The sequence below is a fragment of the Gobio gobio genome, assembly GCF_949357685.1.
Source record: "Gobio gobio genome assembly, chromosome: 8".
NCBI classification, from domain to species: domain Eukaryota; kingdom Metazoa; phylum Chordata; class Actinopteri; order Cypriniformes; family Gobionidae; genus Gobio; species Gobio gobio.
This window is the reverse complement of record NC_137114.1, coordinates 37,517,113-37,531,427: the sequence shown is the minus strand read 5'-3', so window position 1 is coordinate 37,531,427 and position 14,315 is coordinate 37,517,113.

Sequence of the window (14,315 nt, the reverse complement as noted above, 5' to 3'; positions counted from 1 at the left end):
GGTTACATACGTAACCGAGACGTTCCCTTTCGTTCAGTCACTACGACGTACGTTAGTGACTAACGAATGGGGGTTCCAATATAACAGCGCCACTCAGCTGTCATCCAGTGCCCTGCGTAAGTGTGAGATCTCGCCACTTAAGGCCATAGGACTCCCACTTAAAGGTCCTGTTCTTCGTGATCCCATTTTTCAAACTTTAGTTAGTGTGTAATGTTGCTGTTAGAGCATATATAATACCTGTAAAATTATAAAGCTCAAAGTTCAATGCCAAGCGAGATATTTTATTTAACAGAAGTTCCCTTTCAAAGCCTACAGCGAACGGCCGGTTGGGACTACATCTCTGTACATCCTGCTTTAATTACGTCAGTAGAGCAGTTTGTCGACTAACCTCCGCCCACAATAGTACGCGAAAAAGGGGGCGTGGTCTTGTTGCTCCCGCGTGGATAAGAGGAAGTGTTGCGTTCGGTTGCGTTTGTGTAGTTTGTTTGTCGCCATGTCGTCGAGACGCTGTTATTTTCATCCCGGAGTCAAGTCACCTTTGTTTGGCTTTCCCAGGGCAGCTGTACTTAGAGATCATTGAGCGCATGCATCCCCGTTATGGTGAGAGGCGTGACCTTTCCGGTAACGTGCGCTCTGCGTGCGCTAAGCTGCTGTCGAATCACAACACGGGAACCGCTGACACAATCAGAACTCGTTACGTATTTCTGAAGGAGGGACTTCATAGAACAGGGAAATCTTTCAAGCCGTTTTGAGGACAGTGAAAACAGCAGGATACAGATAAGTAAATTGTGTGAAAAATACTGTTTTTTTACACGCGAAACATGAACACGTTATATTGCACACTGTAAACACAATCAAAGCTTCAAAAAAACACGAAAAACGGGACCTTTAACACAGGAATACCAAGGTACACTGGGAAGCATATCCCAGTGAGGGAATGCCAAAATGCCTACCCGTGGGGAGGACTTAGAGAGTACACATATGACCCGCTGAGGGCTGCATAAGGGAAACTCTAGGGTACCAGCCGAAGGTGGATTTTTAACCCTAGGGGAGGCAGGGACTTGCCAAGGGAATGACACCTGCTCACTGAGGAGGCTTACGGTGGAAATACTCGTGTGGGGGTCGCCGGAGGGGAACCATGCACACGGGGCACCTGGCCGGACATGAGGGTCTGGGCTCGAGAGACATCCTGAAAAGGACGTGCCACGTGTAAGCTCTTTTAGGAGAGGAAGCTTCGCAGAGACGCCGAAGAGCCCAGGGACCACACATCAGCTGTCAGACGGACCACTGCGCAGATCAGCAGGCAGGCAGTATGCGATCACTGGAACGCGCCGTAGACACCAACGCCTCTGGAAAGCTGTTCGTCTCGAAGGCTGACAAAGACTCAGTTAGCAGGCTTGAAGGAGTGAAGAGGTACTCTTGGCTCCAAAGCAGAAACATAATGCGATGTTGCCAGCGTACTTCCTTATATACCCACGAGGTGGGGTGGAGTTACGCATGCAAATTCCGCATGCCCATGGCATTGGCACTGCCATTGGGCGCTGTTAAATTCCTCGAAGGTGATTGGCTTCTAGGCGAAACCCCCATTCGTTAGTCCCTAACGTACGTCGTAGTGACTGAACGAAAGGGAACTCACTTTCAGTGGACTCATAGTAGTAGACTGTGGACTGTGTAGTAGATTATGTAGGGAAGGGGCAGGTCCCCTACATACCATCTGCTAAATTAAATAATTTCTGCAAAGAATAGCCTCAACAGTATGATTTTGTGTTATGTTCAGTATGTTTTAAATAGTTCTATTCAATAAAAGTAAATATATCTAAATATATATATATATGTATGTATATTGTAATATTGAATGATGTTGAAAAGTCTGTCTATTAAAATTGAAGCAGTTAATAGAGATGTAGGTTAGAACATTACATTCGTTCATTAATAAGGAGTTCATCTTTGTGGCATAAAAACTCATATGATAGCATATACTGTACAGTATTTGCCTACAAACCAAAACAGTTTAAACTAGTACTTATTTTGCTTCACTGTGTATAGTCTTGCATGCTGTAATACAACATGTATGCAGCACAGGCCCAAAGCCTGGGGCCACAGTGATTTTGAGTCCAGGGGGGCTCACCCTTAGCATGGCAAAGCCAACACATTTATTGGCTTCTGTTCAGGCACTCTTTAACTCACTAAACACCCTTATGATTGGTTTAGGCTGCCTTTTTTCACTGACAAAAGCATTATATTACACTTCCACATGATCTCTTGTGAAAAATTAACCATGGTTTTGCTACACTAACCATAGTTTAACCATAGTATTTGTGTTAAAACTGTGGTTATACAAATGGAAATCAATCCACCAAAAAAAAAATATTGCTACACTTTTACTATAATAAAACCATGGTTAATTTAAGGGATATTGTATTTTATGGATCATGTCATGTATTGCTGCTTGTTATATCACTAACAAAAAAGTACCAAAAAAATATGGTAAATCCATACTGTGGTACTATTGTAATTTACTCCATGTTACCTCTATATTTTTTTGTAAGGGAATGTATTCTTAGTTATTCTGTTTATTATTCGTATTATTATTATTATTATTATTATTTTAATGCAACATGTTTAAATCAGTGTTGATTTATTGTGTTATGGACTCATGAGGTTCTATTTACATATTGTGTAATCATAACTGTTACTGTTATTGCTATGTATTCAATTATAATTTAATTCAAAATGACACTTAATTTGTTCATATACACATGTAGATTGTGAATTATATTGTATTTTACCACCATGTGCATTTTTGCAATTGTGTAGCCTAGATAATATGAGCGACACTCCTAAAAGATTAAACAAAATCATTAAGCTCATAATTTGATTTGCTACACAGCAGTTAACATTAAGCCAGCTTGTGAAATACAGACTGTGGCACAGTGATTTTATGGCTGGTGCATTAATGGTTTCCATTCATAGGTTGAATTGCCTTCATCGCCAGGCAACACGACTCTTAATCCCTTAGAATTAGACAACGATGCCCCTGGTTACTTGGTTACGTCATGTATTCATGTACTGATAGGTATGTAATAATAGGCATGATGCTGGATCATTAAATAAACATAATTGCACTGTCAGAAGCCTGATATTATACAAAAGGTAAATTATATCACAAATATGTAACCATAATATCATATTGTTGATTGTTCTGCCTTGATGTTTTCTTTAATGCATTTGCCTACACATCAAGACCATACAAACATAACATTTCTATGGACATAATCAATAACAGCAGTCCAGTGAGGCTGGTTGGAATGGTTAGGGGACCAGTTTTCCCATTTTTTCCATCATGCATGCCTCTGTTTTAGTATCTCTCTGAAGGTCTAACCCCGGCCTACTTTAAATACATATGCTTGCGCTGCACCATAACTATGAGCTGTATCACTGATTGTTTTGTTTTTCTCAATAAAAACAACGAAAAAAGCATTTTGTTCCTGTTTCTTTTTAAACCTTTCACTAAAAATGTTTGATTTTTTTTTTTTACTGAAAGTATTAGCCTAATAAATATTTTAAATGTTATAAGTCCCCTCAAAAAGGAACATTCTGTCATCATTTACTCACCCATAATGTTCAAATCCACATGGCTTTCTTTCCTCTTGAGAAAACGCATGAAGATGACCCATTCCTTTAAAGAAATATCAAATATTACAATTACTCTATTAAGATATTGATTATTTTTTTATTTTATTACAGCCAACTGAGCTACTTACAGCTATGTTGTCTAAAACAGCAAATGTTGGCAATATGCATTACATGGAGATATGGAGCAGGTAAGCAGGGCAGGTGTTTTTAAATAGGTTATATAGAGAGAGGCTGGCAGAGGGGGTTGAGGGGACAGCATCTCTGCAGTGTGATTAACTCTATAGCTACTGCTGGAGAAAATTGCTGCACAGGCAAAAGTGTATGCAAATATACACCACAGATATTTATCAAAGTGCCAAAATCAGCCAGACTACAACATTGTGGCAACTTGAACATTAATACTGAAAATAATATAATTATCAAGCATTCTGATAATCTGCCAACAAATTAAGTTAAACAGACCACCATGTATTAGATGTGTGCATCTTTTGATCAGGACTAATACTCCAATCCAGATAAATAAAGTTATGTTTTAATGTTTAAACGTAGGCTATTGTATTTAAATGAATCAGAGGTGAATTTGGGGGTGCTGCCACTACAGTGAGTCAGTAAGACGGATGTAAATTCAAACATATGGTATAAAACCCCTTCGGCAATTAAATCGTGCTGTAATTAGTCCGTTTTTAGATGTGCTTGTTTTTCATTTTCTTATTTCTATTGGAAATTATGTGTATACTCAAATTATGTATGTACAGTGTGCCCACTCTTACCTACTTATTCTGACTCGTATGTGTTCTTTTTTGGAAAAGAGCAGATAGTATGTGTGTACAGATATATTTCACAATTAATTTCAATGTTTCTTTTCTCATCAATTTCCCATTGTATAACTCTTTCCATAAGGATTCCTCTTTAGTTCTTTAGTCATACAAGAGTAAATGTAGAAATGTTTCTGCAATGCTTGGATTCGTGCTGGTGATGTCATTTTATCATTTTTTTTTTTTTAAAGCTACACTGTGTAACTTTTTTAGTCTATTCTTAGCTAAAAACACTTACTTCTTTCAAAAATATATGTGCTCATTAATGTATATTTACTTCTTTCAAGTAATAAAGTATTCTCGTAAGTTTATAATATGCCATTGAAAATACATAAGGTAATGGGATCTAACGGTGGTCGCCATGTTGCCCCTCCATCTTGAAAGTACATTAGCCAAAGAGGGACATACCCGTAAATTCAAGCTTCGCCTTTGGCGTTTTAACACTCGATGGCACTGTACAAAATTCCCTGCCTCGCGCATGTGCGCGTCAACTTGTTCAGACTTGTCTGGTGCATGCGCAGAGAGCTTTCATCTCAGCAGCGTCCAGTAACAGAGTTATACGGAGTTTTCCTGGCTTGTTTATTCCTCAAAAGTCTGTTTTTCCTTGTGTGGTATTTCTGTGCGCTAATAACTCCGTAAGTAATAATAGTTATTGTCATTGTAGATGTGTTTCAGAGTGTGTCATCGCGTAATTCAGTTGATGTCACCTCAGAAGTATTTTTGTGTCAACATACAATAGCGTAATGCTCACCTATTTGAATAATCATTCAGTTATTTTGTTATCAACAATGTTTATTCGTTTATAGAAAATATTTGCTTGTAATGTATGTTGATGGAAATATGTATCAGGTCTGATCGGCATATTAACAATTGTTATACAGAGCACTGCAGTGCTAACGTTAAAGCGGCGCACACACTTTAGTAACCGGACACCGCTTGCTAGCAGCGGCAGCTCCGCTCCTTTTAATGCAGCTGCATTTAGCGCCTATATATGGTGCAATAAGCTCTGGTTTACGGTTACATTATACAAATGTAACTTATAAGTATAGTTATACAGTTCTTAACTGTGTATGTATATTTACCATCCTTACTTGTTCTCTCACAGAAACCACATTTATGTACATATCCACGCAAACCTGTTTATGCCTTGCAATTGGATGACTGAATAAACATTACTATCATCAAAGTTCACTCTGGATTAGCTGCAGTTCTTTCTAGCCGAATAATTAGGCCAGTTGAGTTCCAACCATCCCACTGCGCACAGAATATCCCACAGGCACCGTGTCCAATGTGGACGAGGTCGAACTGGAAGCCATGTTAATCTTGGACTAAATCGGCCACCGTAGGAGTTGAAACGAAATCGGAATTGAGAGGAACAAAAACTAAAATTCACTGGATGGTCATATACCTTTTCACCACTAGATGGGGGAAAATATCACACAGTGTAGCTTTAAGTAGTTTTGTCCGTTCTCTCTTTTTGTCCCTTTCAATTAATTTATAATTAATCAAGATGCCTGAAGTTCCATTTTGAATGGGACGCTAGGATGTTAATGGAGAACACCGCAGCATGACTGGTGTCTGAAGCACGTGTTTAAATGCAAAGGGCTTCTAGAGAACATGGCTGGATTTCTTAAGTTATACCTTAAGGTGTATCTTAACATTAATACGTGTTTCCAGAAACGATCTTAGTTAAGAATACCTTCTGTAAGTCATTCTTTCGTAAGGTTGGTCTGGACCACTCTTAGCTATCACTATTGACAGTTCATTCCGGTAGAGGCCACCACTGTTTCTTTACATCTCAGTCTATACGAATATAATTCTGCGAATTGCTTCCATGTTTCATGTACAATTATCATTACACTGATAGTTGTTAGCTTTTTAATTATATTATCCAAAGGTACATCAGCTGGAAAACCATTATGGAGTCTATTTAAAGGGAATTATTGTGGAGGGGAGTTTGTTCAAACTATGGCAGCGATACAGCAAATAGTTGGGCTAAATAAAAAAGACGGCGCCGTCCGCGGAGCCATTTCTATGTGCACTATTTATGTGCACTAACTTCCTAAGATGTAGTTCGGGGAACAAACCTAGAAATGGTATACCTTTAGAGTCTTCGTAGCGCGCTAAGAGACAACGTTATCGGGAAATGCAACCCATATCATCTTCATCTTCAGTTTTTGTTTGAGCAGTAAGAAAGCATTTACTATGGCTTGTGAAGTTTTAAGAAGTGTATGGATCTGTGACCAAGATATTTGTGGACAACTTGTGTGTTATTTGTTTGGGCGAGGAGCTCAGTCTTCGAGGGGGCAGTTTGCGTGCACTGTGAGCGTCATTCTTTGAAAAGCTTGCTGAGGAGTTTGAGAGAGGTATAAATATGTCGCACTCCTGAGCGGCTGACGAGAGTGAGCTGCTGGAGGAAGATATGTTATCTCTCACATCTCATTGATGGACCTTTTCTGCTAGAGTTCTTGAGTCGCTATTGAGTTTTTGGTCCACTTTGGGCCTCCTTGACAAGCAGATTTCAGGTTGAGCTTGTTGAAGTACATCCCCTATTTTAGGGGTCATTATGTTAAGTACTCTGCTCCCTAGAACTCTGCAGATTGGAATCAAGTTATAGGACTCTTCAGGAGCCTCCTTGATAACTTTTTCCAGAGCTTGGCCAGTACTCCCCTTGGTCTAGAGCAGTGGTTCCCAAACCAGCCCTGCACATTTTGTCTGTTTCCCTCATCAGACATACCCAATTCAAGTCTTGCAGGCTCTACTAATGAGCTGATGAGTTGATTCAGGTGTGTTAGATGAGGGAGACATGGTGCACTGGTGGAGGGCAGGTTTGAGAACCACTGGTCTAGAGGGTAGTTATGTAGAGTACACCACTCCTTTAGCTATGTTGAGGCTTGTTGTAAAACAAACTGAGCCTCTTTGACAAGCTGTCTTTGTGATCGAGCTTATATAGTACTCCTTTCGTTTGAGAGGGTCGGAATGCAGAGTACTTTGCTCCCCGGGGCTGGGAACAGTAGGCTTTCTTATGGCCTCCTTTATAAGTAAAATGAGCATCACGTTGAGGGATTCTCTGTAAGCCTCCTTGATAGACTGATTTTAGTAAGATCTTGGTTAGTACTCCCCTTGTTTGAGGGTCGCTATGCAGAGTAGCCTACTCAGCTCCCCCAGAGCTATTTTTAATGCTCTGTAGGTCCTGAAGGACCCTTTTGGGTTAAGCAGTGTCACTCCCGTTGCTTGGAGTGTTATTATGTTGAGTCTTGCTTGTTTAAATTATTCCAAGCCTTTGAGCTCTGCCTTGGGTCAAGTCCTTACATTTGACCTTGCAAGGTGAATGGTAAGAGTGAACTTACTCATTGAGGCATGTAGCTTGGGCAGTGGTCGTAGGAAGTAATGTCACAGACAGCGAAATACAGGTGTATACCTTTGGGGAATTTGACTTTGATAGTTAGGTAATTTGAGTCTTTAGAGCTTAGTCAAAGCTAATCTGGCATGCATTGCCCTCAGCATAGTGGAGTGGGCATTTGTTCCCCATTAGCGTCCTGCGGGTTCCCAATCGAAAAGGGAACATCTCTGGTTACAAATGTAACCTTGGTTCCCTGAGAGACTGCGTCTCATTGCCATGCTTCTGGGCTGACTGCATGGTCCCTTCAGACGAAGAAGTGGATGACATGTTTTCAAGGTGCCCTTCTTATACCTCACGGTTGCACTAATAGTGACTTCATAGGCTGTTGCCGGCCAACACAATTGTTACATTTAGCACAATTAAACATGTGCTTCAGACACCGGTCATGCTGAGGCGTTCCCCATTAGAGTCTTAGGACGCAGTCCTAACTTCTCAGGGAACAAAGGTTACATTTGTAACCCGAGACGTTAGTCTTTTTTCATGCGCAGAAAGAAATGTGACTATCACATAAGTGTAAGAACACCATTCGAGGCTTGTCTATATCAAGCTTAAACTGAAGCAATTTATGTTTTACACAATTTTTTTTTTTTTATTATAATTGTTTTGCATCCTACAAGTACATTGTACTTCAGTAATGCATTTTATATATTTTTCAGATTTAACTTTGGTTATGCACAGATTACAATAATTGCAATACCAAAAATCACATTAAAATCACATTTTTAAATAAACTAAATAAATAATAATGTCAATTGAAACTCTTATTTGATGAGAGTTTTAGTACGCAAAATAATCTCTTGTACACTGATATTTTGCAAGACAAGCTTTGTCACATCAAAGCCTCCCCTTCAACTCTCAGTACAAGTGTATTTGTTTGTGTAATAATAATAATTTATTCTATAATATAACCATGCTAAATTTCCCAAATTGTAAGTGTAAAGAATTGTAAAGGTGTATATATATGTAATTTACGAAGTTCTGTCTGGAAACCTAAAAATGTGCTTCACTTGGTAACATCTAAATTAGTAACATCTAATTTATTTAACGTCACTGAATCACACGTTACACCAACACACGTCATTTTTAAGTTTCAGATCAGGTACAAATAGTTCCTTAAGGAAACAACTTCACAACTTTTTATAGCACTAAAATAAATGATAATGTACACTGACACAACACATTTACATAGATATTGGTATTAGTGAAGAGAGTTTAAAGAGATTCAGATACATTTATTCACAGTACAGCAAGATAAAATTACTTACTTACCCAGTTATGAACCATCGAACAAGAAGTATCTGCTCTTAAATTGTAAAGTACATTTCTGTAAGTGAATCCTGTCCTGCCCACAAGTCCAAACTTATCCTCTGCTCTCGGGCCTCAGAGTCACTGTTCACATTCCACGCATCATAAAATTGTAGAGAAAGAGGGAGGAAGAGAGAAACGGAGGTAGAGAGTGCTGCATCCTCCTGCAGACCCTCTTGTAGTTGTTCCTGGGACGCTAAAGGTCTGAAGAAATGCAGCATTGTACTTTAATGCAGAGTGAGTGAGTAAGAGAGAGAGTCTGGGAGAGAAACACATAGAGGGAGATTCTAAGGTCACTGTATGCACTTCAAATGCAGAGACTCTCTTACTCTCTACCTCTCCGGCTTGCTTTCTCCCTCCTCCTGCTGTCCTCCACACCTCTTCTACTCCACCCCTCCCCATTCCTCTCTGCCTTTCCCGTCTGGCGAAGTTTTGCAACATCATGCTCCCCTTGCTGGTGCAGTCCAGGGAGTCCAGCATCTTCGCTATCACGTTTGTTTTCCATTGACAACGTTTCACCTTGAGGATGCTTTCCAGTACTTGCATATCATTTGTTTTATATAACTCGGCGTATGGCGTCACGTATGTGACTTCCAGGTGAAATCCATCCATCCATATTAAGGTCACATTAATAGAACATTCTTTTCTATTGAATGGCCATTCTCAATCCGAAGCCAATGATAGTGTTTCTTGCTCCAAAGTGCCACCAAACTCCGTCTTGTTAATACCTTCCTCCATACTTCAACTATGAATGGATCTCTCTTGTCCAATCTCTCTCTCTCTCTCTCTCTCTCTCTCTCTCTCTCTCTCTCTCTCTCTCTCTCTCTCTCTTTCCCTCTCTCTCATTCTTACTGGTTCTATACAGTAAGAGTAAAGTGCAAAATGGGAATTGCTCTCTCTCTCTCTCACTCTCTCTCTCTCTGAAACTCCACCCTCACACAAGCACACACACATATGCTGTGATATGGACTCCCAAGGTCACATTGTCCTAAGTGTGTGTGTGTGTGTGTGTGTGTGTGTGTGTGTGTGTGTGTGTGTGTGTGTGTGTGTGTGTGTGTGTGTGTGTGTGTGTGTGTGTGTGTGTGTGTGTGTGTGTGTGTGTGTGTGTGTGTGTGTACAAGTGTAACCACAGGGGGTTGATATCGAGTGCTATCCTATAAATCACAACGGCCCCCACAGGACGACATTCTGTCAGTCAGATATTGCCCTGTGCGTGTGTGTGTGTGTAAACGTCTCCGTATCAGATGTCTGTGAAACAGCTGCTGTCTCTTTTTGGTATCACATCTGCATCGAGCAATGATGCTGTTCATCCGCAAATGTTCCCAATCAAACCTAAAGATTTACTAGCCTGACGTCGTCATACTCAATTCTAGTCAGAATATGAGTCTGATACTGCTGATACTGGACTGTGATTATGGGGCGTGTTTCAACCGAACAAGGAAAGACCTCAATTGGATAGACCTACAACCAATCAGAGCAACGGAGCGACACATAGTTGTCAACAGAACTCAACTGCATGCACGCTGGAAGAAGTAGAAGAAAATGAGTATAAACGATCTTTGCCAGTGTTGTAAAAAAGAATTTAAGGATACTTACCAACACGATCATCATTTTTGAGAGAAATAGTAAAGGTGAATGCATATACGAACAAGTTCTCTGTTTAGGATTAGAACGAATTCAACCCAAGCGCTCTTTGGTGACGTGAATGATTACTGTTGATCATCTGTCCATCATCGTATAAAGCCCCCCCTGACAATTTCATTGGTCCGAACGCTTCTATTCGCAACGGATAAAGTCCAGACCGAATTTCCTGAACTCAAATGTTGTGGGCGGGGCTAGATTTGGCTGGCATCCAGGCTTGTTATATTATAAAAATGTTATATTATAAACCAAACCCATAGGACACTCAGAATATATGTACTCTTACCTATATGAAGGGGGTGCTATCCTGTTTGGTGCTGTGATTTTTTTTATTCCATTAGATATAAAATATCAAAGCAAGAAATATTTTGTTAAAAGTAAAAAGCAATTTTTAAGCAAAACATTTCAATACAATTAGTTTGTTAGGTTTTAAATAAAAAAAATAAAGTTCTGGCATGAACCTCTAGATGGCACAGGCTGATAGGTATTTAAGGTACTCTGTTAAAGGTTGCTGTTACATCAGGGGCCAATGAGCTGCGGCTCAACATTCAAACAAATACAGGTAATGTTGTTGTTAGCAGTCTGCAGCGCACTTTCAGAAACCCTCCACCTTCCCCAGCTCCACCTGTATAGATCTGCTGCGGAGGTTAATTCATGTATGTTACATGTGCAGCAGCAGCAGCATGTCTTACATGCTCACAGCAATGTCTGTAAATGTACTGGCAGTAGCAAGTGTCTGTACTTGCTCTGCAGCAGCGTAGCAGATCTACTCTGTCAATACCAAATACATTAACATTGCCATATCCATTACCATGCCAATCTCTATTATCATACCAATCTCAACGAGATGACAGAGATACTGGTCAAAATTGAAGGTGCGGTATGTAGGATTGAAATGGGTACTGCAGTCCAAATTCAAAATATTTGAGAGAGTTATTTCCCCCGCCCCCTCCTCCTCAGACTCGCCGCTCACGCAGGTTGCCAGATTGAGGACACGCAACAGGAACGAGCGCAATTGACAATGAAAGCCACACTGTAAGTTGATGAGTTGATTTATCCCTATTTTAATATGCTCTCATTCATAGAGATTTTTAGATGGATGCTGAGGCTTTTTAGGTCGGATAGGTCTGCGATCTCTGACCCAGTTTTTTTGCTGGCTTCCATTGCAGTAATTTGTTTTCCGCCAACTGTCTACCTGTGGTGTCTAAATACTATTGGGTAAACTGGCAATGTGCAGTATCAAAACAAACCAAAACCAAAGTATTTGGTCACAGACCAAAACAAAAACAGAGATTCCAACACGGAACGCACATTTCAAAGTAGAAGTAGGCTGTAGCATTGTTTTTCTGAGAAACAAGTAGATGAATTTAGCATGTTTACTACATACTGTTTCTGCAAACATATTGTGACTCATTTTTCATATTGTGACTCAAGTGAAAAACTTACATACAGCACCTTTAAGTAAACAATTTGGGCACCTCGTAATGTCTTGAAGCTCTAGCATTTACAGACCACGCTTGATAAGTTGTATCTAATGTAATACAAATAATAAATAAAATTTGGGGCTGTATGACTTACTCGTTTGACAGGTGAGTCATAACTGATATGTTGCTGCCCCTTTAGACCACAAGTCTAAACCTCATATGCCTTGAATGACCAAAGCAATTGACTAGTCAAGTGTCATATTCCATAAAACTCTGACCACAAGGTCCCCTGACCACTTCCCCATGTATTAAGCTTTCCATTTTAACAGCTGCACGGCTGACTCAATCCAATTGTTACAATTCTGGGGAGATGAGACCCAAATAATCAAATAATCTATGGGATATCATGCTTCTGTAAATTTCCATCCATTAGCACAAAAACCGAAAACTAATGACGTGGTCAAAAGGAATTCTGCGTGAAAGCCTTTTCAGCCTTTCGGTGAAGTTCTTTTAATTTATTGATATCTCATTTTAAATCTGACTCCATTAATAATTTTATCTGACTCCAATTCTATCTGACTCCATAAAGTGTATTACATTTAGAGTTTATCAGCTGATTTGAAGATTAGTTGCGATTTAATTTAGATCAATGATTTTTCGTAGTATCACTTATTTTCAAATATTAATATCCTCCATGGGACACGGAGTCGCAAATAGGCTAAGCGTCCGGATTTCGCTTGCTCTAACGGTCACAGATTAGTCAGTTCTGATATTACAGAGGATTGCAGGGTGAACTATCTTACCTCTAAGTGAGTCACACATGTGCACTAATACTAAAACATGTAATTTTAGTGATAGTCACGGAAACTGCAACTTATAATAACAGTGGCAGGTCAGAAATCAGGTTTTCCCTCATGCATGGCTCAATGCTCCCGCTATGGAGTTCCCAGTATGGCCTGCCCTGGCAGAGAGATCTGCGGTAACCCCTACAAAACCCCGCATGGACATGAATAAAATAATGATTTCAGAAAGATACAGAATAAATCAAGATTAACATTTATTTTGGCCAGACCGGAAAAGTAAATAAGTAAACAAGAATCCATGGTACACAACTGATCAGCGTAAAAACATAAAACACAATTGCAAAGCAATATGAAAATAATTTAAAAGAGTCATCATGTCTGGCACATCTACATGCAGTTTGCACGGGGGGTCTGATTGCAGAATATTCCCCCAGAGAGTTAGAACATCCAGCCTTAAATACTCCAACTAGAACAAAAGGGCTGCAAATATTTGCAACACCCCCACCTGGTTTTGGGGGAGTGGATCAGATATCTTTGAAGAGACTACTCAAAGGAGAACTGAATTCTCATTAGTTTTCCAATCTTTCTAATACTACCAGTGACTGCAGTGAAACTGAGACCATTTTACCAAGACCTTTGAGACCTACCTGAGACCTTTAAAAAGACATCAAACATGAAAAGGACAAAACAATAAATTTACAAATAACATCATCACTGATATATCTGCATTTGGTGACTTGAAACCAGGACAAGGAGAGGGCAAAATGGGGAGGGGGGAGGAATGTTTGTCAGGGTGTTGTCACAGTTCCTGTGAGATCTTTTCCTCAAGATTAGTGACTTTTATTGTCCAATTGCTGAGGTATGTATCTCAGCTTTGTCTTAGCACCAAAACCGACTCTTACACTTCAGATAGATTTACAGAGCCAGGCTTATTCCACTGATGACATTCTGGACAAGAACCAACAATTCAGTTAGGAAGACATGTGGATGGCATGTAAAGCAACCAACCACAACACTAACAATCAGAGGTGGACAGTAACGAAGTACATTTACTTGAGTACTGTACTTTAGTACACTTTTTGAGTATCTGTACTTTACTGGAGTAGTATTTTTTAGGGATACTTTTACTTTAACTTCACTACATTTGAAAGACAAATATCGTACTTTTTACTCCACTACATTTCTATCAAGATCCTCAAAGTCAAAAGTCGTTTCTGTAGCAGCTTTAAAAGTCAGTGGATGATTTTTTTTCTTCTTTAAAAGTGTTTTTTTTTTTTTTTTTGTGCAA